General features: G+C 37.5%; 1 protein-coding gene across 5 annotated transcripts in view; it reads right to left on the bottom strand.

Annotated features, from left to right (window-relative positions):
• The window catches only part of thrb (thyroid hormone receptor beta), a 97391-nt gene extending 78742 nt beyond the window's left edge, over window positions 1-18649 (bottom strand). For 3 of the 5 annotated variants that reach the window (XM_067508986.1, XM_067508976.1, XM_067508938.1), the window contains exon 1: window positions 18501-18574. The gene's annotated coding sequence lies outside the window, so the exon portion shown is untranslated. Of the gene's footprint in view, window positions 1-18500 lie in introns of all 5 variants that reach the window. The other 2 variants (XM_067508948.1, XM_067508959.1) reach the window with 2 other exon arrangements.
• Between the last annotated feature and the right edge of the window lie 1780 nt (window positions 18650-20429).

The following is a 20429-nucleotide window of genomic DNA, read 5'->3' on the forward strand; positions in this document are numbered from 1 at the left end:
TAATAAAAAGTAAGTATATCCCCACTGTACAGGTCACTAATTTACAAGACTTAAAATTTTATATGCACACAAAAACAAGCATTTTTTGAGGAGTCACATAAAACCCATAAATCAATAAAACAGTCTATGACAACTATCTCTTGGTAAACAACAGTCACTTCCCAAGTTTCTCATCTACAGCCAACAAACACTAAGGCTGCTGCTTGATACAAGTAGAGCGACATAGGACAGTCTGCCGTTCTTTAAAAGATGCTCTAAAAATAGATAGGTGGGTTATTTTGATCTTCTCATCTCACTCTCACACAGGGAATAGCAGTATTTCTAAAAACATTGAGCTGTTCCTTAAGTAATGTTCATCTTTCAACAGGCTCAACAACTTGTGAAGCTCCTGCTGTGCTGAAGCTTTGAGGAAAAGAATGTGGGCATCATATTCCACAGTTACAAGTCCCCTGGTAATTTGGTAATTCCAGTGTGAATAAAGTCTGTGAAAACATCCTCCCATACATATACATGGTTAAGAGAGTAAGTCCCAGTTAAGAATAAATGGTCTGCAACATGTCTATCTATCTATATATCTATATATATCTATCTATATAGATAGATAGATAGATAAACTACTCAGCTTTCAGTGTCTTTAGCAAAAATTGGATTTTGCTTTAAATATTCAAACTAAATTATTAATTAAAATGCTAATGTATCTTTAATAATATATGCAAAAAGTAATTTTTAAATAAATTACACATTCTTTACACTTATCAACTTATGGACATGGAGGCAACCATATAACAAACTGTGACTTGTTATATTTATATACTTTTTGTCTGTTTGCAACTGGTGGTAGCTAACTAAGTACATTTACTCATATATATTCCTTATGTACAGTTTTGACATACCTGTACTGTACTGGAGTTACCTTTACCCGGCTACATTTGACAGCTTTTGATACTTTGCAGATACAGACTTTGCACATAAACAGCTAATACCTAAAAATATGATGCATTATAGTTTACCCTCTGGCCATTTTGTATGATGGATACTTTTACTACTTCCAGTATGTTTTGATGCTAATACTTTAGTAGATTTACTTAAGTAATGTTTTCTATGCAGAACTTTCACTTGTTATAGAGTACCTCTACACTATGGTAATGATACTTATTCTACCACTGCTATCTGCACACCCTTTATGTTTACATTGTAAGAATGTTTGAATATAGTCATCCTTTAATTTATACTACAATTCTGAATGGTATCTGTCACTGCACCTGTCTAGCAATAAAATAATTTCTGAGTTATTTATTGGCCTGGCAATAGTTTGAACAGGTTTGAAATGTCTTAATAGTAAAAATTAGACAGTCAGTGAAAACTGTGAGGGTCAACGCCCATGTTAACTTTCCTACATAAAGTATAAAATAAGTTCAGGCTGTGTAGCTTGTAATCTCATTTCTGGTGTAAAGTTATCGCTGTGCCTGAATCACTCTTGTCTCTAAAGTTATTCTGGCATGTCTTCTCTTCAGTTTCTATCACAATAATATAGTCACCGCAGGTAAGACCTTCATGTTTTACAGATCATCTTTTCAGTGTGTGATATCAGTGTGATAACAGTTTCCAAACTTGTAAAGTTGTACAACTATTAATAATCAACTATAATTGATTGCATCAGTTGTCGAAGCCTTACATCCTGCAACAACTAACACACTCACAGCTGCCAAGCAGTTGACTTGACCTGCCAGGAACAAGTAACTTGTGTCTTGCCCGGGTACACTTCGACATATAATGAGAGAATCCAGAACTTGAAACATTGACTCTGTGGTGAACAACTAACTAGTTTAGCACCTTAGCCACGAACACCCACAAACTGCATTTGAGTGCCATGAACTATGCCCTGATCTCTAACACTTTACTAAGTTCGGATGCCACTATATAACACACTCAATGCCACTGTCACATCAGTCAGCACTTTGCTCCTGATGAACAGTTGCAGCAGGTTGCTTCACTGTAACAAGCCTATGATAAATTTATCAAATGCATCTGAGTGTCAACATTATGAGCCAGGAAACACCCTGGTAATTACAACTTGTCTTGTTAGAAGTCGAAATGCATGCTTTAAAAAAGGTCAACTACAGACAGTCCACATGCAACAGATGGTGCTAGTATGACCTTAAAGTATACAGAGGAAAGAAAGCTGTCTTACAGGCTACATTTCTGTAATGCCGAGATTTTCACCTGTCAAGAAACCGGCTGTAAAATTATAATGCTGGTCTTATGTGCCCTGTGTGTTGGGGAGGATATGATAAAGATATGGACTACAAACAGTATGTTCTAATACATTATGCAAAAACAAAGTGGAGACAAAATGTCAGTCAACAAAATGTGCTCATCCAAACTAAACTAAAAATATCTATTTGAACAAGAGTTCAAATGATAAACTATGTGAGCATGTCAGCAGGCTCGGAAACCCTAATTAGCAATGGTTAGAAAGCCGCTGGTTTTACAGATATTTGGTCATAAAATACCAGATAACTAAAGACTGTACCTGACACTTCCACTTTATGGCAAATGAACTGATCACATATACTGTTCTGTTTATGAATCTCTGTAGCAAATTAAATGAAAGTTTTTCTAGAAAAAAAGTGTCAAGTTTATGGTGAAACAAGAGGAGTGGTCAGGGGAACACTAAAGTCATCCCCTTGACGACTATAAATGTATGTACAACACAACATCGCTATCCATTGGATGTTATTTGAGATATTTCTGATGAGGCTGCAACTGATTGACACATTCGCAGCTCATTCACACTTTTGTCTGGCTGCTGATTGGTCAGATGAATATACTGCTGCCCTCCTACCCACACACTGAACAAACAAGCAGTCACAAACACAGAGAAAAACATCAGCAACACATTTAAATGACTTTCCTCAATTATCTAATGTCTGTCCAACGTGATTCGTCGATACTCGCTTTTTTGGACAAAATATTGCTGAACAAACCTGAAAAGACATTATATCTACAACACTTGATAGGTTGACAACACACTGGATGGTCATGTGACCAAACACGCCACACACTCCACTGCCTAAAAAGAGGCAAACAGAGCCCTCTTTTAAACTGCACAAAAACAGAGAATCGGCTGTCATGTTCACACACATGCATATTTGTTGAATCAAATCACGGCCTTCTGCGGTTATGTAATCACGCAGGCTGACTGCGATTAGATTAATCGTGCAGCACTAATTCAGTACATACAGCTTTATGCTTTGTCATGGCCTTTTTAAAACCATTTGCAACTGAGCATAGAGCCAACCAGGCCACATGCAAACAAAAAAACACATTCCCAAATGAAGTTCCAAATGTTACATTTTAAATTAAAACAGATTGTATATTTTGGCTGTGTTTCATTTTTGACACCAAAGCAGATTTCAGTACAGGATTTAGTTTAAACACATCTTAAATACACTTAGGAATAATTGCAGGTTAAGGATTGATATACAACATTAGTAGGAGGACTGTGACTGAAGCAGAAAAACCACAGGCTTTGTTCCATCTAAATCAGACTGAATCATCCGAATGTTTAGATGTCTGTAAATCTAATTTAACGCATTTACCCAACGTCTTCTCTGAGAATTGAAGACTCTGGGATTTTTCTCCAGTCAGAATATTTTTTCCTCACAACAAACACCCTCTTTTTTAGTTTTTAAGGTTTTAAGACACTTGTACACTTTCTAATGCCTACTTATTATACTATTTGTTTCATCAGTTTTTCATTAAGCCATTAAGACAATAGAGTCTTAAAAACAACCGCTTATTATTGAATTTGCAGGATTCTTCTTTCTTTGCTTTTCCAAAGATTGAACATAATCAGCCAACACACGTGCTCATTATTTACAGACTGACATATAATATACAGTAGAGGGAAAAAGAAAAGAAGAAGAGAGAAGTTACACAGGAAAGAGAAAGCACAATGACAGGAATGATTCAAATACATCTCAAGGCAAAAAACTAAGAATACAGGAAGGAAAACTGGCTAACTTAAGTTGCTAACTTAAGCTAAATTAAGTTGTAGAAACATCTCAAGGATGATCATTCGAAAAAGGATGCACCAGAGCTCAATTCTTAGTGTCATGGCAAAGGCCTTGAATTAATTGTTTTTCTTAATATATAAATTTGTAAAGATTTCAAATAAACTTCTTTCATGTTGTAATTATGGTGAATTTTAAAGAAAATATTAAATTTGATCCATTTTGGAATAAGGCTGTAACATAATAAAATGTGGAAAAAGTTAAGCACAGTGAATACTTTCTAGATGCACTGTATAGTATTGTGATCTGCAATGTTGAGGTTTCAGCTGTTGAGCTTGTTGTTAGTACAACTAAACAACTTTAACATTTTCAGCACATTTAACAATACTGTGATAATACTGACAAAACTGTGATCATTTTCTAGAATGATGATTTCTAAAAGAAAAAAAAAAGTTACTTTTTGAAAGCTTTATCATTTAAACTTTTCTGTGTTGCTAAGATCATACAAACAAAACTGCATTAAATCACGCTTGTAGGAGCTCCACAAACTGGTGACTAGTTTGTTGATAGCCATGGAACAAATAACTACATTCATGCTTAGAGAAACACAGCTGTTGCACCCTGAGCGTCTTTTGAAAGATGGGAAGTACAGCAGAGACAGACAAAATGTAGGTCAGTATTTTTTAAGATATAATTTAACTGCATTGTGTTGTTGATCAAGAAAAAAACTGCAAAAATTATCAGGTGTAGAAATCTCTGGGAAAACAGAAGGCCAACCACAATTTAATAATCTTTCAGTTTCAGACTGTCCAAGGCCTTTTCCAAATTCTGCAGTCAAGGCGATTGTCTATGATGCATGCCATAAGTAAAATATTGATATTTTCTTTATACAAGGGAGACTGGCTAACTTAAGTTGCTAACTAGTGTAGAGGATAGCTTGGCTCCTTCAAAATCCACCTGGTGTATGGAGCAGTGGAAGTTTTTATTAGGAGAACAACAAGGGCAAAAGGATACAAACATAGGGTTCTGAATGGTCAGATCTTATACAGAGGTTGGTAAGTAGGTAAGTTGGTAAGTTGGTAAGTGATATGGCCAGCAAGTAACCAAGTGGTTACTTGCTGGCCATATCATATTTAATCAGGAACCTCAAATCTTGTGCTAGCAACCAACAAGCTGCTGTGTAAGCTGCAGCACACATTCAAAGTAGTTTGGTATGAAAAAGTTGGCTGCTAGCAGATCACATTTCTGAAAATGTGATTATTTTTAGTTCATCTGCTTGTACTGTGTCCAATTATGGCAGATATTATTGCATATATGGTTAAACGCACTGCACACTTCTCTCTAAGATGACATGACATGACCTGACATGAACTGTGGAAAAAGAGTAATAATTAATAATCAGCATTTTATTGAGTTGGGATGAATCAAGTAAACAATTCGAAAACATTTCGTTTCCTAGTCATGGTTTGGAGCACACACACACACACACACACACACACACACACACACATATATATATATATAATTCATTTGAAATAGGTTGAAGGATGCGCAGAATTGTATGTGTCAGGGGACGCTGTGTTCTACAGTCCAGAACACTGAATACAGTCCAGAAAACTGAATACTTCCAATATGATAAGCCATTTAAGAAGTCATCAAGCCAGTGTGTCTGCTGACAGCACAAGTAGGAGAGAGAGTAAGGAAAGAGGTGCTTCTTATTGCGCTGCTTTTAAGCAGCCTCTTCATGCAGAATTACAAAGGACAAACTCTATGACCAAAGCATTGTGGCCTTTATAGAGAAAGATATGCAGCCCTATGCAGTCATTGAGGATGTGGGATTTCAGAATATGATTAGTGCTTGAGCCATATTTTAATACCCCCCTGTTGATGACACAAAGGCAACACAGTAATAAAAAGAGAATGAACAGGGTAATGTTGTTTTAAACATTAAAAGTGTCCAGTGTATGATTGGTTTGGTGAGGTGTTTATTTTTATTGTGATGATGGCTTGCTTTGGAAAGAACAGACCACTTTAGTTAATATCAAAACAAAACTATTGTTATGGTTGAATGCGGGAGAATTCTGTTTCAGTTGCATCAAATGGTTTCCACCACCCTCATACTATTAGTGAGGTACTCAAAAGGAATTAGAATGTAAACAGATTACTGGGCTGATTATACGTTAGCCTTTGGGTTGAGTAGCAACAACCAAGTCTGGGAAACCCCAAGAACCACTAGATAACAGCTTTGTTTCTTGATGGAAATTTTGTAGGGAAGGCTCTTACAGGCAGGAAGATCAAGTAAGGACTGAAGGAACTATACATGGACTCAAATAAAGAGAGATCGAAGAAGAACCCCTGCTGTAGAGTGCACACAGCCTCAGACAGGAAAAGCATGAGTGGCCAAGGCACCAAGCCAAGACAAAGCTGGAGTGGCCTCAAATGTGAGTGTCCTTGGATGACCCAGCCAAAGTTGAGCTTGGACTAAAGAAAAACAAATGGTGTAGAGATCAGAGAGACAGTTATCGCAGTAAACCAATAATCCTTTTTAAAGCCTACGACGATCAACAAGGAACAACCTGCTCAGACCCAAGACATCAAATTTAAAAATCATTAAAACATATATAACATATATGTGAGGATATTACATTCACTACATTTCTTTGGTAGTTTCTTTCAAAATATAGTACCTTTCATATTCATTATCAAATGACAACATCTCCAGTTGTTACAGTAGAATGTTTTTGTTCTGTTCATCTGAAAAAAATAATTGACATTGTTTCATTTTCTGCAGTGTACTACATATACATATATAAAAAAATATGTATTTTTACTGTGTGGTACTTTGCCTGCAGCTCCCAAATCAGTATCTGTGCCCCTGCTCTGAGCACTTTAAGATTGTAGAATCCCGACTGAAAGTTCTGATACTCTGACCAATTCAGATTAAATTTATGAACACATCCATAACAATTGCCGGGATTTTAAACATTTAGTGCTGCTAAAGGTACTACTCATACGCAACTGGATTTGTTATTCTTGAAGATGTTTCAACTCATTTGAAAGGTTTCTCACTAACTTGCCTCAAGTGTCCGGCAGAAAAACTTTCTACACACAGTTTGACACACAAGAGGTAAGAATGTCAGACGTAAGGAATTTATAGAAGTATACAGCCTGAGTTGGAGTGTTCAAATGTGCAGACAGGGGAGGCCGAGGGACATAACCAACACCAATTTTACCATTTCAGCTGATCACGTGGCACAGAGCAGCCCAAACAGGATGTTGTGCAGCTGCAGTCAATGCTCAGCAGTGCTAGCTGAGGTAGAAACAGATACTGCAGCAGCTGTATCAGCTCCAGAGAGATGAACCTTCCACTGTCACACAGCATCCTGACATCTAAGGACACCTGAGACCCAGCTTGTTGGACACGTTCTCCAAAGTGGACCAAACAAACAAGAGCAGAAACCATCTCCAAGCCAGTCTCAATAGCCCATTGTGTGATAAGCAAGTAATCACTTTTCAATAACTTGTAGACTGAGATTAATGAAGTTTCCTATATAGCTAACTGTCCATCTGCACTTCTGGTCTCATAATGGTCCTCTGTTGTAAAGCAGTTTTAATCCTAATGCAGAAGGTTAAACAATAACGAGTGGTGCACCCCAGCTAATAAGTTTAAGTAGTTTTACTATTTTGGACTCTCCAACTCCTATCCTTTCAAAGGCGAGCTCTGTCAGGTTGGTTTGTTATTGCTCAGTGTTATTGCTCAGATAGATAGCTAGATGACACAATATTCCGATTGCAAATATTTTTGTTGCTGACTCATCTTCAAACAGATGCTGTTTTCAGATGCCCACATTACAGCATGTACATGCAAACTTTCAGTATCACCCTGATATAACAAATTTTTATCTATATTTTACCTATATTTACATTTACATTTACATTTAGTCATTTAGCATACACTTTTATCCAAAGCGACATATAAGTGAGGATATATAATATATACCTATATAATAGACTATACAATAGGGCACAGCCCTGTTAATTACAATCATAAGATTTAAACCCTAAATGTATTGACAGGTTCAAGGAGTGTGATGTGAACATTTGTGAGCAGCAATATGGTTTCATGCCTAGAAAGAGAACAACAGATGCAGTATTTGCTGAGGATGCTGATGAAGAAGTACAGAGAAGGTCTTCGTAGATTTAGAGAAAGCGTATGACAGGGTGCCGAGAGAGGAGCTGTGGTATTGTATGAAAAAGTCTGGAGCTGCAGAGAAGTATGGTAGAGTGGTGCAGGACATGTATGAGAGCTGTAAGACCGTGGTGAGTTGTGCTGTAAGTGTGACAGAGGAGTTCACGGTGGAGGTGGGTCTGCATCAAGAATCGGTTATGAGCCCCTTCTTGTTTGCTCTGGTGATGGACAGGCTGACAGATGAGGTTAGACAGGAATCTCCATGGACTATGATGTTTTCAGATGACATTGTGATCTGTAGTGAGAGAAAGGAGCAGGTGGAGGAAAATCTAGAGAGGTGGAGGTCGCCTCTGGAAAACGGGAGGAATGAAGCTTAGACACAATAAAACAGAATAGATGTGTGAGAATGAGAGGGACCCAAGTGGAACGGTGAGGTTACAGGGAGCAGAGGTGAAGAAGGTGCAGGACTTTAAGTACTTGGGTTCAACAGTTCAGAACAACAGAGAGTGTGAAAAAGAGGTCAAGAGGCAAGTTCAAGCAGGTTGGAACGGGTGGAGAAAAGTGTCAGGTGTCTTGTGTGATAAAAGAGTATCAGCGAGAATGAAAGGAAACGTTTTCAAGACAGTGGTGAGATCAGCGATGTTGTTCTGCTTAGAGACAGTGGTAGACAGGAGGTAGAGCTGGAGGTAGCAAAGCTTAAGATGTTGAGGTTCTCTTTGGGAGTGACGAGGATGGACAGGATCAGGAATGAGGACATCAGGGGGACAGCTCATTTTAGATGTTTTGGAGATAAAGTCAGAGATTTAGGTGATTTGGACATGTTCACAGGAGAGATGGTGAATATATTGGAATATATTGGTAGAAGGATGCTGAGGTTGGAGCTTCCAGGTAGGAGGTCCAGAGAAAGACCAAAGAGGAGATTTATGGATGTAGTGAGAGAGGACATGAAGTTAGTTGGTGTGAGTGAAGAGGATGCAGAGGACAGGGTTAGATGGAGGCACATGATTCGCTGTGGTGACCCCTGAAAGGGAACAGCCGAAAGGAAAAGAAGAAGATATGATTTAAAACGTGGGAGAAACGTAAAATCCCTATATGTATGCCATGTGAGTAAATGGTCTAATTGTTCTGCACTTATATAGCACTTTTCCTATTGGCACTCAAAGCATTTTACACTGCTTCTTATTCACCCATTCACACTCACACATACATCAATTGGGGAGCTTCTATGCAGCTGGCCAACGCTCACCAGGAACAACTAAGTTGGAGTTCAGTGTCTTGCTCAAGAACACTTTGACATGTGACCAAAGGAGCTGGGGATCGAACTAACAACTGCGAGATGGGTTGGCGACCACTCTACCTTCCTGCACCACAGTCGCCCAGTGAATACAGCCAGTGAACCGGCACAACATCCACTTCAGTTTGTCAAGAAAATGGAGCATTAAAGTATCCAACAAGAATATGATAAAGGTGAGAGATCAGAGAATAGGGTGTTTTTCTATGCTGCGCTTATTATTCTTTGTACAGTGGCTGCCAGTGTGGCTGAGAAGTTTACATGCCATGGTTTCTACTTTCAGCAAACACGCTGGATAGCTTTGATACTAAAAAGGTTACAGACATTCATGTGACATTGAAGTTTGTACAACATCTCGGATATATGAGACATTAAAGGATAATTTGGTCAGTTTCTAAATTAATTCTCTTGTTTCCAATCACCATACAGACACTAAAACCCACATTGAAACTCTATTCACGTTTAATTTATCAACCTTCAGCCCTTATTAGGTTGTTCGTCTGTGGCTTAGAGCTCTGTTGTTTCCCAAAAACTTTTAAAGACACATCAGCCAGACACGTTTCACATGTCAAACAGCACTTATTTCTTCACTGATAATTAGGATCCCTATCCAACTATTGTCCACACTAATCAGAATCTCGGTAATTACACCTTAAATATTCCACATGCAGGTGACCAGCCATGTTTTTTTGTAGGAAGTGTGCTCTCTGGCTTCATGCAAGCAGTTCATTATGTATCATTTTTATGCTGGCAAATCAGACACTGCCTCTGATCCAACTGCTAGTATGAGCTTGCAGCGGGAAGGCTGTACTGTTGGTCACATTCGTCCAAAGAACTATCTTCATGCAGACAGAAATGTAAGTAATTAATCATTTTGTATTATTATAAGATGTTTCTGATTATTTTTTAATTTAGTTGTGGTGTTAAAAAGTTCACAATGACCTTTACATTGTGTGCTTTGTACACAATGTAAGGTGTGGAATGAACTGAGTTTTATTACAATTTTGCCCTTCAAAGGTTATAAAATGAAGATAATCAAGACAATGCAATGATTGCTGCATTAGATACATAATAATGCTCTCGTTTTTTCACGCCTTAAAAATCCAGCACACCCCTTTCCTTTGGATTAGTGCACTTTTTCAACTAGTCTGTGGTTGTGCAAGTATAGTTAAGCAAGATTCTAAACAATATAGTTTAGATGCCTGTTACCATCCTGTTACACAGTCAGGCAGTTCCATTACCAAAGAAGAAAATTAAATAAATATCAGATTTCAAATTAAATTAATAAATATTACAGCCTAAGCAGGGCAGAGCAAGTTCAATGGACTTGCTGTGTTTGTTGTAGGGTGAATAAATGTGTTTGTGTGTCCAATCATGTTTGAAGACTTTGTGTCAACTTTACAGAATTTTGAACGAGCTAACTCTTTCTCTCATTTGCATTATAGTTTATGGCTAAGCATTCCCATAGTCAAGAGTAGATTCTGGGGGAAGTAAAGTCTGTTTCCTGTAGATATGAATCCTGCTCTCAACCGATTGATTGAATAAAACTCAGTAACCAAAGGACCTACACATTTCTGCCAACATGGCCAAATTGCCTGTTAAATACTTTTGTCAAAAGAGGGCTTATTATCTTTTTTAAAAGGATATTTGTTCCCAATAATTGGTATTTGTTTTCAGTTAAATATTAGATTACTATAACTTAAAGAAATGGTACTGCTAAAAATACTTTTTTTAGTCGAGTAAACACACATTTTAAAGTACATTTTTTAATTTAAGCAACATCGTGTCTACTAAACCATTTATTAAAGATCTTATTAATGTATCGGTTAGTTGCTAGGAAACAATTGTATCACTGTTAAGCCAAAATCAAACAGCTGTAGTGTTTACCTAAAAAGCCAGAGTCACATTATGATTATTCCAGTACCCAAGTGGTTAAGTCACACAATTATGTACTCTATTCACAATGTTCTTGCTTTAATGCCAGCTAGTGAGCTTTGTTTCATGTCAAACTCCTCTCTCTTGTGTGACCTTTAAAATAATGGCAAAAGAACCCAGAATGCTATCCATATAAAAACTAAATGAATTCAGGGGTGCACTAAATATAAAAGGACCAGCCATGTACTGTATGTATATGACATTTTAAAACATGTATAAGCCTAGTAATACTATACCTACAGTTAACCAGTATTGGCAGTCAGGTGTATTATCTGCAACATTTACAGTACTGTACATGTGTATACAATCCAGGCTAAGTGCTTGGACAGTTTTGTTCTTTAGGTTCTTCAATACTCCAACCCATTTAATAGTAGCACTTTATGGCAACAAAAAGAGTATTGAAAAATGCTTTGTTATCCGTTACCAGAATTTGATACCTTAGCAAGGATGGACTTCACTTATGCAACTTTATTAGATTAGCACCTGAAGAAAGCAGCGAGTAAGTTTAGCAGATCTGAAATTATAGCTGTTGTGGTAACGATGCAGTGAGTCCAAGCTGTGCCCTTTAGGCTGCACACACATACACAAAGTGGAAATTGCAGGGCCTTTGTATTCTTCATTTTATATGTAATCAAGTAGATCCCTAAATTTCAGTCTGTCAGATTGTATCAGATTTCAAATACATATTTAATAAACATCTGCACGAGATCCTACACCTCCCATAATGCAACTTGATACATTACTATTAGACGCTCCCTTCCTGATGATCCAGAGACCGAACTCACAAAGTTTCCCGTTTCAAAGTCCAAAGTGTTGGTACTAGTGCCAAAATGATTTTCTAGGAGAAACGAAATTTGTACTATAACACTTTTATCCTAAACACTTTACAAAGTTGCTTATTCACCTATTTACACACTGCTGATGACAGCTGGCATACGAGCTGCTTGCCTGACCCACCAGAAGAAACTAGGGGTTCAGCGAAGATCTTGCCCTACGACCAATACATCAAACAACTGACCTTGAGGTTCACGGACTACTGGTCTACCAACTACCCACCATCTCATTAAACTGGGCATTTTTATTTTGCATAGAGAAATATTTTTCAATCAACCAATCAGTTTTTAAAGTAATGTTTCATACCTAGTAATGGGGTCAACCACACCTCTCGACTGAGAAAGGTTTTTGTCCCTTCCTTGCTCAGAATTGCTCTAAGGATTTTCCTAAATCACTCCTAAGCTAGGACTCACAAACTTTTAACAGCTCTAGACCTTCTGTTACAAATGCTTATTTTTCCCTTTTTGTAGTGCTATACTGTATACAAACCTTGACTTCCTGATTCCATGTAGGTCTTCCTGTCTGTATTCCATGTTTATCTAAACTGTTTGCCTTATTAAGACCACCACCAATGAGGTGCAGTCCTGGCTCTGTGATAGAGTGAACTGCCTTTAAACCCAAACTGCTGTATCCTGGCATGAGTGTCTGGATCCCCTTACCTGCAACCTGTTACTGGAACCCTCATAGCCATTGTGATTTGATTTCACTAACAATAGAGAAGTTGATATCAGCAATTCAGGGCCTTTATCAAAAGGACCGCAGGACTACATTTCACATCTATTTCCTTATTAGACCCGCTGCTGGGAGGATAAAAATTAAGTTATGATCAATTCTGGATTATTGCAAAGTGAAAGATAAATAATGTAACTGCTGTTTTTAATACTGTAATTTCTTCTTGGGGGGGCATTTGTAGGCTGAATTATGCATAATTGCAATTACGCAATTATGCAGTCATGGATTTCATTCTACTGTAATAGTCCATGTTCAAGTCACAACTAAATACTTCCACATGTAGCAGGGAAGTTGTTATGGTTCATTGCAGAGCCATATAGAGTCAATGAGTTGTTGAGATATACTCCAAGAAATGTGAATGTGATGTGACCAGCAGGAAAAACAACTATTTTGGTGAAGCCTTCAAATTGTGCTTTGCCTTGTAATGAAAATATAAAAAAAATTATACAAGTTAAAAACAGAAATAAAAACTTTATGTTTCCCTGTAAGACTGGCGACCTGCCCATTGTGTACCCCGCCTCTCAACCAATGGCAGCTGTGATAGGCTCCAGCCCCCCAGTGACCCAAATAGGATAAGCGGTGACAGATAATGGATGGATGGAAGAATGTTTCTCTGTAACCTCCAACTAGACGGGAAATTGTTTTTCTCAACACACCTGTAGTTTTAAAGTCAATGCTGGCCAGGAACAATTCATGTTTCACTCATACAATCCAAAGATCCTTTCTTACTGGGCAAAATTAAAAGCAGGGGGTAAGAGTTCCTCAAGGTTTTTGTGGTGGTGTAGTAATTTGGTAACTCAAATGATGTGATTTTCCTTACGTCACATTAATTAATAAGAAATGTCTGTTTATGCATATTTCCTGTGTCTTCTGTGTGATGTCAAATATTATACAATAATCAAATAATATAACATGCACATAAAAAAAACTAAATTTATTGGGGTAAAAGCCTTGTGCATCACAGTAACCCAGTAAATCCTTGGCATGAATAAACAGAGTCCTGCTGTAATCCCGTCTTTTAAGTGGCAAGTTGTAATAAGGGAAAGTAAGTTGTGAGTAAAACGGCAACTGTTTGCAAGAACTGTGTAACTCGTGTTGCTTATGCTAGCAACAATACTTCTGATATGATTAGCCATTTAAAAACACATCACAAAAGTCTATTGACAATCAGGTAGGAAACAGCAATTCCTTCTCCTCTGCAGCCTTTAAACAGCCTCTCTATGCAGATTCAGTCAAGGCAAAAATCACCAATTAACTAAGGTGTTGGGGTATTTATAGTGAAAGATCTAAGACCATCCTGTTGTGGATGAGCAGGATTTCAGCATATGATATGCTTTAGCCACATTATAATATCACTACTTGCTGGCACATGAGTAATTGCCAAACACATGAAAAGCATGCTGAAATTGGCAATACTCTCCCTCCCACTTTACCAAAAACAAAACAAACCAAACTGAAAAACTGAGAAGCCAGAGCTGTGAATTAATCAGGAAAGAATTCAGGAAATTTCTGGAAATCTGAAATTTCTCATTTACAAAAGTATTCAGACCCTTAATTCTGTAGTTTGTAGAAGCTACTTTTGCAGCAGTTGCAGCTCAGTCTTGTTGTATCTATAGGAGCGTTGCAGAATTAAGATATTTTCCTGGAGAAACTTCTCATGCTTTGTTAGCTCTGTCATTCATTTCAATGGGGCTGTGCCTTAAACGCCACAGGGACTGCCACCATGGGGCACCCTGGCAAAACAACATACAAACATCATGCAAAAAAACAAAAACACATTGGATCTAGTTCAACTTCTTCTGCCAATCCAAGCCCCCCAGCAAGGTACTGTGTTGGCTAATCGCGCATATGCAAATGTGGATTCCTGGTGGATTACCTTGTAGTGTGAAGGCCTCATGCTCTCAGAGTCCTTTAAATACCACCTAGCAAACTCCAGCAGTGGCCTCAATGTAGACGATCTATCATGAACAGATTAACGATGAAGAGGGACTTGCCGGCAGACAATGTTAACAAACCGCCAAAAATATGGTGAAATCCAAAGGTAGACATTTTGATGGTGTTTTGGCAATATTTGGTATTACTTTGTGCAAAGGCTTTTCCTAACCCTAACCACTCAACCTCATTGTCTAATTCTAACCATCTGTGTTTTACAATTTCTCTTCTGCCAGAAGTAACAACTTCTAGCTATAATCAACTAATTTCAGCAGTCTGCCATGCAGAGTATTTATTTTACTAATGTCTTTTACAGTACATCACATGAATTGTCCACTCTGTAAACGGTTTCAACAAACACTTTATGAGGATAGGATTTATTGCAGGATGGTTGTATTATACTGTATTACTTTTAGCTAGGTGGGATACCAATTAAACTTTCAATTGAGTGTATTACATAATGAGACATTTTTGAGATTGTAGTCATGGCAATATACGGTGTTGCCTGTTTTGCAGTTGATGTTTTTTCAGAAGAATACCTGAGGTGGTTAATGAGAAATGCTTCTGAAGTTGTGTATTTCTATTTCAGTGGATTAATAGGACTTGTATCCTATACAGCAAAAGAAACACTTCATGACAAACGTTATTATACATAATTTATTTTTAAGGTGGCAGCGGTAACCCCTTCACCATTATGCTGCCCTGTTTTTCAGGCAACTATTTAATACATCCACTCATTGCATCGTTTTATAATACATTTGCACATGACACCTTTTTTGTAATGTAGGCCTACATTAAAAGACAACTTCACCAATTTTCAACTTTCTATAGCTTTAGTTTAAGCTGTAAATGTACGTTAATGCTTTAAAACTTCCCTCTGACTTTCCTATATTAAAATATTCCTCTGCTTTTAGCTAAAAAACTCCTACTGTAGGAGTACTGTGTCTACAGTTGAACATGGATGCCCTTTAGATCCACACAGGTTTCTTCACTAACTGAACTTCAGCTCAGGTTAAAGGTGAGCAAAACGATGCTGGTGCATTATATTGAATGTTGATACCACCGCATTGCCCTAAATAAATAATTCACAACAAGTAACAAGTAAATAAATAAAATGTATCTGTCCCAAGTGGAACTAAAGAGGTAACTGTATGAGGTTAATGTCAATCAATCCCACAAAAGTGTACAGAAGTGTAATCAGGATAAAAAAAAGTGAAAACATCTGTGTGGGTTCATAGCACAGTGTGTGGGACCTTTACATTACAGAGAAGGCGTTTAAACTCGTAGAGAATGGAATGATGCAACATTTTTTACATCCAAGCATGATTAATAAATTATGCCAAATGGAAAAATAACTTAAAAAAAAACAAGAAACAATAGTGTAATTACTACATTGAATATACAGACATTCTACCTCCACACTCTGTCTGATGCCACTGCTGTCCCCTAACAGGAATCAAGACTCAAAATTGAAAACTACCATATGGGTGGGGCATCCCAAATAGCCTAACAAGTTTCAACAAATGGATCAAAACGATAATTGTTTTAAACATTGAAATTAATGCTTTCTGGCTATTTGGCTATTAACATTACTCTTTTTTAAAAACAAAACATGTTGTGTTGTATGCAATGTGACAGGATATATTATCTCTGGCAACAATAATATAATACAATATGTACACCTGTACAACATAACATAATCTAATACAGCTGCTCTGCCATGAATTCTACTTCAAGAAGGTTATTATTTCTCAGGATCATGGTGGATGGTTGAGTTCTAGTGGAGTACATTATATTAAATGGTGGTTGCAATTATTTGGCCGCCTTGTTCATTCTAAATAGAACAGATTGCATTAGCTGGTACAGGTGTAGCTAATGAAGTGGCCAGTGAGTTGATGCTGTCCAGACAAACTCTAAAAAAAAACAGAGGCAAATAGGCAAACTGAACGACCTTAAATACCCTCAACTGAAAACTGATGCTGCCTTCAAACTCCATTTTTGGCTGATGTAACTACTTGATGTAGCAACTTGTGCAATATATAGCTTCGAGTTTGTAAATGTATGTTGGAATATTTTTTGAATAGGCAGAGTGCACACATAAAATATTCACAAATTTTGTCACAAAATAAACATTTTAACTATGTAATAATAGTTTTAATAATTGTTTGACAGGCTGTTGATTTCACTACCTTCCGATGCAAAGCTGATAGAGGCTAGTGGCTGAAATACATTGCTGTGTTTTCTAAACAAAGTTCTAAAAAAACACAAAAGCACAATATGTCCAATAGCTTTTCTTTGTACACTGTTGAGACATGTGTGCTCCTATTAATCTAATTCCAGCTGCTGGAGTTTATCCAGCCATCAAGACAAAATGAAACTCCCCTATTCACCTTGTTGTTGTTCATGCACAAGGACGCTCGTATTTTCGGACGGTGTTTGAAGGCATCACTTTCTGCTCAGACGTTAAAACATGGATGACGCTGACATGTCACCTTCCGTACTGCACTAAGAGGAGGCTAAGAGGACACTTTATAATTACTTGTAAATAGATGTAGCCAACAAATATTCTCACAGCACAAAATGTGTCATGATGAACCATTAGTAAACAAGTCAGACACTGTTGTGCAGTGTCACTGCTACCCTGAACTGTAGCGTTGAGTCAAACCGGGGTAAGGTAACTAATGCACTGTGAAGGGGCTTATTTTGTATTCCAGATGTTGATTGAGCGCTTCAGTCAAGTTCGACTGGGAAAAGCGAAAGCAATGGTTTCATCAGAAATAGTGAAATAAATATGTTTAAAGATAACAGAAGTGAAAGGAAACAAGACCCTGTCAGACGAGTGTTGTTATAAGCATGGCCAACGATAGCACGGAAACGATAACTTGGGTCCATAAACCCACTCCCTCAAGTCTTCATGAAAGCTAGCCCGGGTACGCGCTGTTACCTTGTACTGACAGAACCCCGAGTCGAATGTCAATCGATTTAATTTGCTCACGCTTTTTGTTACAATTAACAGTGTTGACGACGACATCTGAGTACGGTTTAGTATTTATATGAGCCAGGGTTCAATTCGGCGTGAACGAAACTCACCAGAAATGCCAGAAATGGAAACTTTTTTGCTATATTCTCCTTATATTCCTGCCATCTCATTCCAACCAAACACATCATCGTGGGCGTGAGGGAGCAGTGTTAACCGATTCGAAAGTTCAAATATTACAATAATAGCGCAGTACTTGGCGGATACATTGTAATTTTACTCCAAATTGTCAAAAAAGACTCTAAGAATTCTGCCAATGTCTAAGTCATGTTCGACTAAGTGCTAACCGCCTCCCGATTAGCAAAGCAGCACTGAAATGCAGAAATACTGAATGTGGTCAGGAAAGCACCAGTCCCTTTATAGGACCTGAGACACATTGGTCGCTATGATAAAAGCATGAATATTAATATGCACATTTAGCTTAGGGAGCGCAATGTACGGCCACCTAGCTGCCATACTGTCAAGCACACAGTTTTTGGAAAGGCTGTCATTGACTAGACTGTTGTCATAAATACACCAAAAAATGAAACCTACCGCATATGCAAGACGAAGCTCGTATCCAAATATTAGTTGGAGTCCCAGTCCCTGTGCATTCCTCCTCAACTGGATCCAGTGTTGATCTCCGTCGACTAAACTGAACGGGACAGCGCCAGGGTTTAACCTGAAATGACCCGCGCCAGTGCAAATCAGGCGAGGGCTCTGCTCTGCGTGTCAGGGGCGGACCTACAAATGTTTTCTTGAGGTGGCCGGTCTGGGCCATGCTCAAAAGAGGGTGGCCCATTTGGAAAACGATTCCAAATGTTTTGAAGTCAAAATTTAACTTACACCTACAGTAACCTGTCTATTAATAATAATGTGTTTATAAACCGTCTGTCCAGTGTAATGAATTTCAAATAGGTAACTTATGTATTTAATGTAGTCATCCATTCCAAACACTCTAAATAGTAATATAACATATAACAGAAAACAGTTATATGTTAAAAATCCATCCCTTGACTGGCTGCAACTGCTACAAGGTATATATTACAAAATATTAATAGTTTTTATATAAATGATAGAGATTTATTTCAGCCTCAAACTTGGCCAGTTGTCCTTGTACTGAAAGATTTACCTATCAGCTCACTCTAACTGGGGGTGACACCTTGGGTGGCCAGACTGATTTATTAACTAATGTTCAATGCGTTTACATGCCCTTAAGTAACTGGGGTACTTAGAGAAATCAATTTTCTTTGGTAATAGACGAACAGTGTTTACATGCACTTAAGAAACCTAGTTATGGTAAATGACACGCAGCACAAGAGTAACCATATTTGTCCTCCACCTCAGACTTATTTTGGAATCCTGGCTCACAGATTCTGACCATATAGTGGCAGAAAGTACTGCTTTCTGACTTATCTGTGTGTGTGTGTGTGTATGCGCGTCGCCGCAGAGTGACAGTGAAAGGGGGAAAAAAGTAAAGGCCCATGCAGCTATTCTATAACAATCTGAATTTTAATAACCTGCAAGGGGGAAAGTGACTTATTTAGGGTTGTGTTAAATCTTCTGTGGGACTTCACTTGGACTTAAAAATTAATGATCTTCCCTTTTATTCCTTTTATTCACTCTTTCATTCAGCCATGTGTTCCTGTCTGCAGCTTGTTTTTACACATATGTGCAGTAGGAGAAAGCTGATTAGCCTTGTTACGTGTATATAAAGTTAAAGCTAATTCCAACTGCTTTATGTACTGACCAGTGTTTTTTTTTACAATACACCATTTAGTAGCTGATTATATTTTGTACTATGAATCTTATTCATAAAAAAGGAACTAGTTCCTAAAGCTTTACATTAAATGTAAATGAAAATGAGTAAAAGTACAATTTTTTCCTATGGATATATTTCAGCAATCAACAATTACCATATAATTGTACTTAAGTACAGTACTTGAGTAAATTTAGTTAATTACTTACCATCTCTCAGCATAAGCCTCACCCTTACTACAAACTCCAGAGTTATCTTTTTGTGGATGGCATTTGGCAGTTTTTACAGTAGATCTGGTACATGCTGATAGGGTGGCAAATACACCACACTAACAACTGTGTGTGTATCTATGTCCAAGTACATTTTTATTAGAAGGCCAGTAGGTTATTAGGCTGTTACTGTCATTCAGTATCACGGTATTTTGGATATTTATCTATTTTACATTTTGCATTTCTAGTCCTGATTTCTTAGACAAGGTACCAAGGTGAATATTATGACCAAAAACTGTAATTAATTAAAAATAAGAAATACTATCTCTGCTTATCAGTGTAGTGGGATCAGTGAATGGTGTAAAATACTAGTAAAGACAATTAGGTAGTTATTGTATTTGGACACCTATTCAGTTTTCATCATTTTTCACTCTATACACCCCTACAAAAGACGAAACAGTCAGGATGTGCTTAAGACTTTTAGTAGCTTTAAATTACAGACTTAGTTCAAATTAT

This window comes from Channa argus, chromosome 1 (assembly GCF_033026475.1).
Source record: "Channa argus isolate prfri chromosome 1, Channa argus male v1.0, whole genome shotgun sequence".
Taxonomy (NCBI): domain Eukaryota; kingdom Metazoa; phylum Chordata; class Actinopteri; order Anabantiformes; family Channidae; genus Channa; species Channa argus.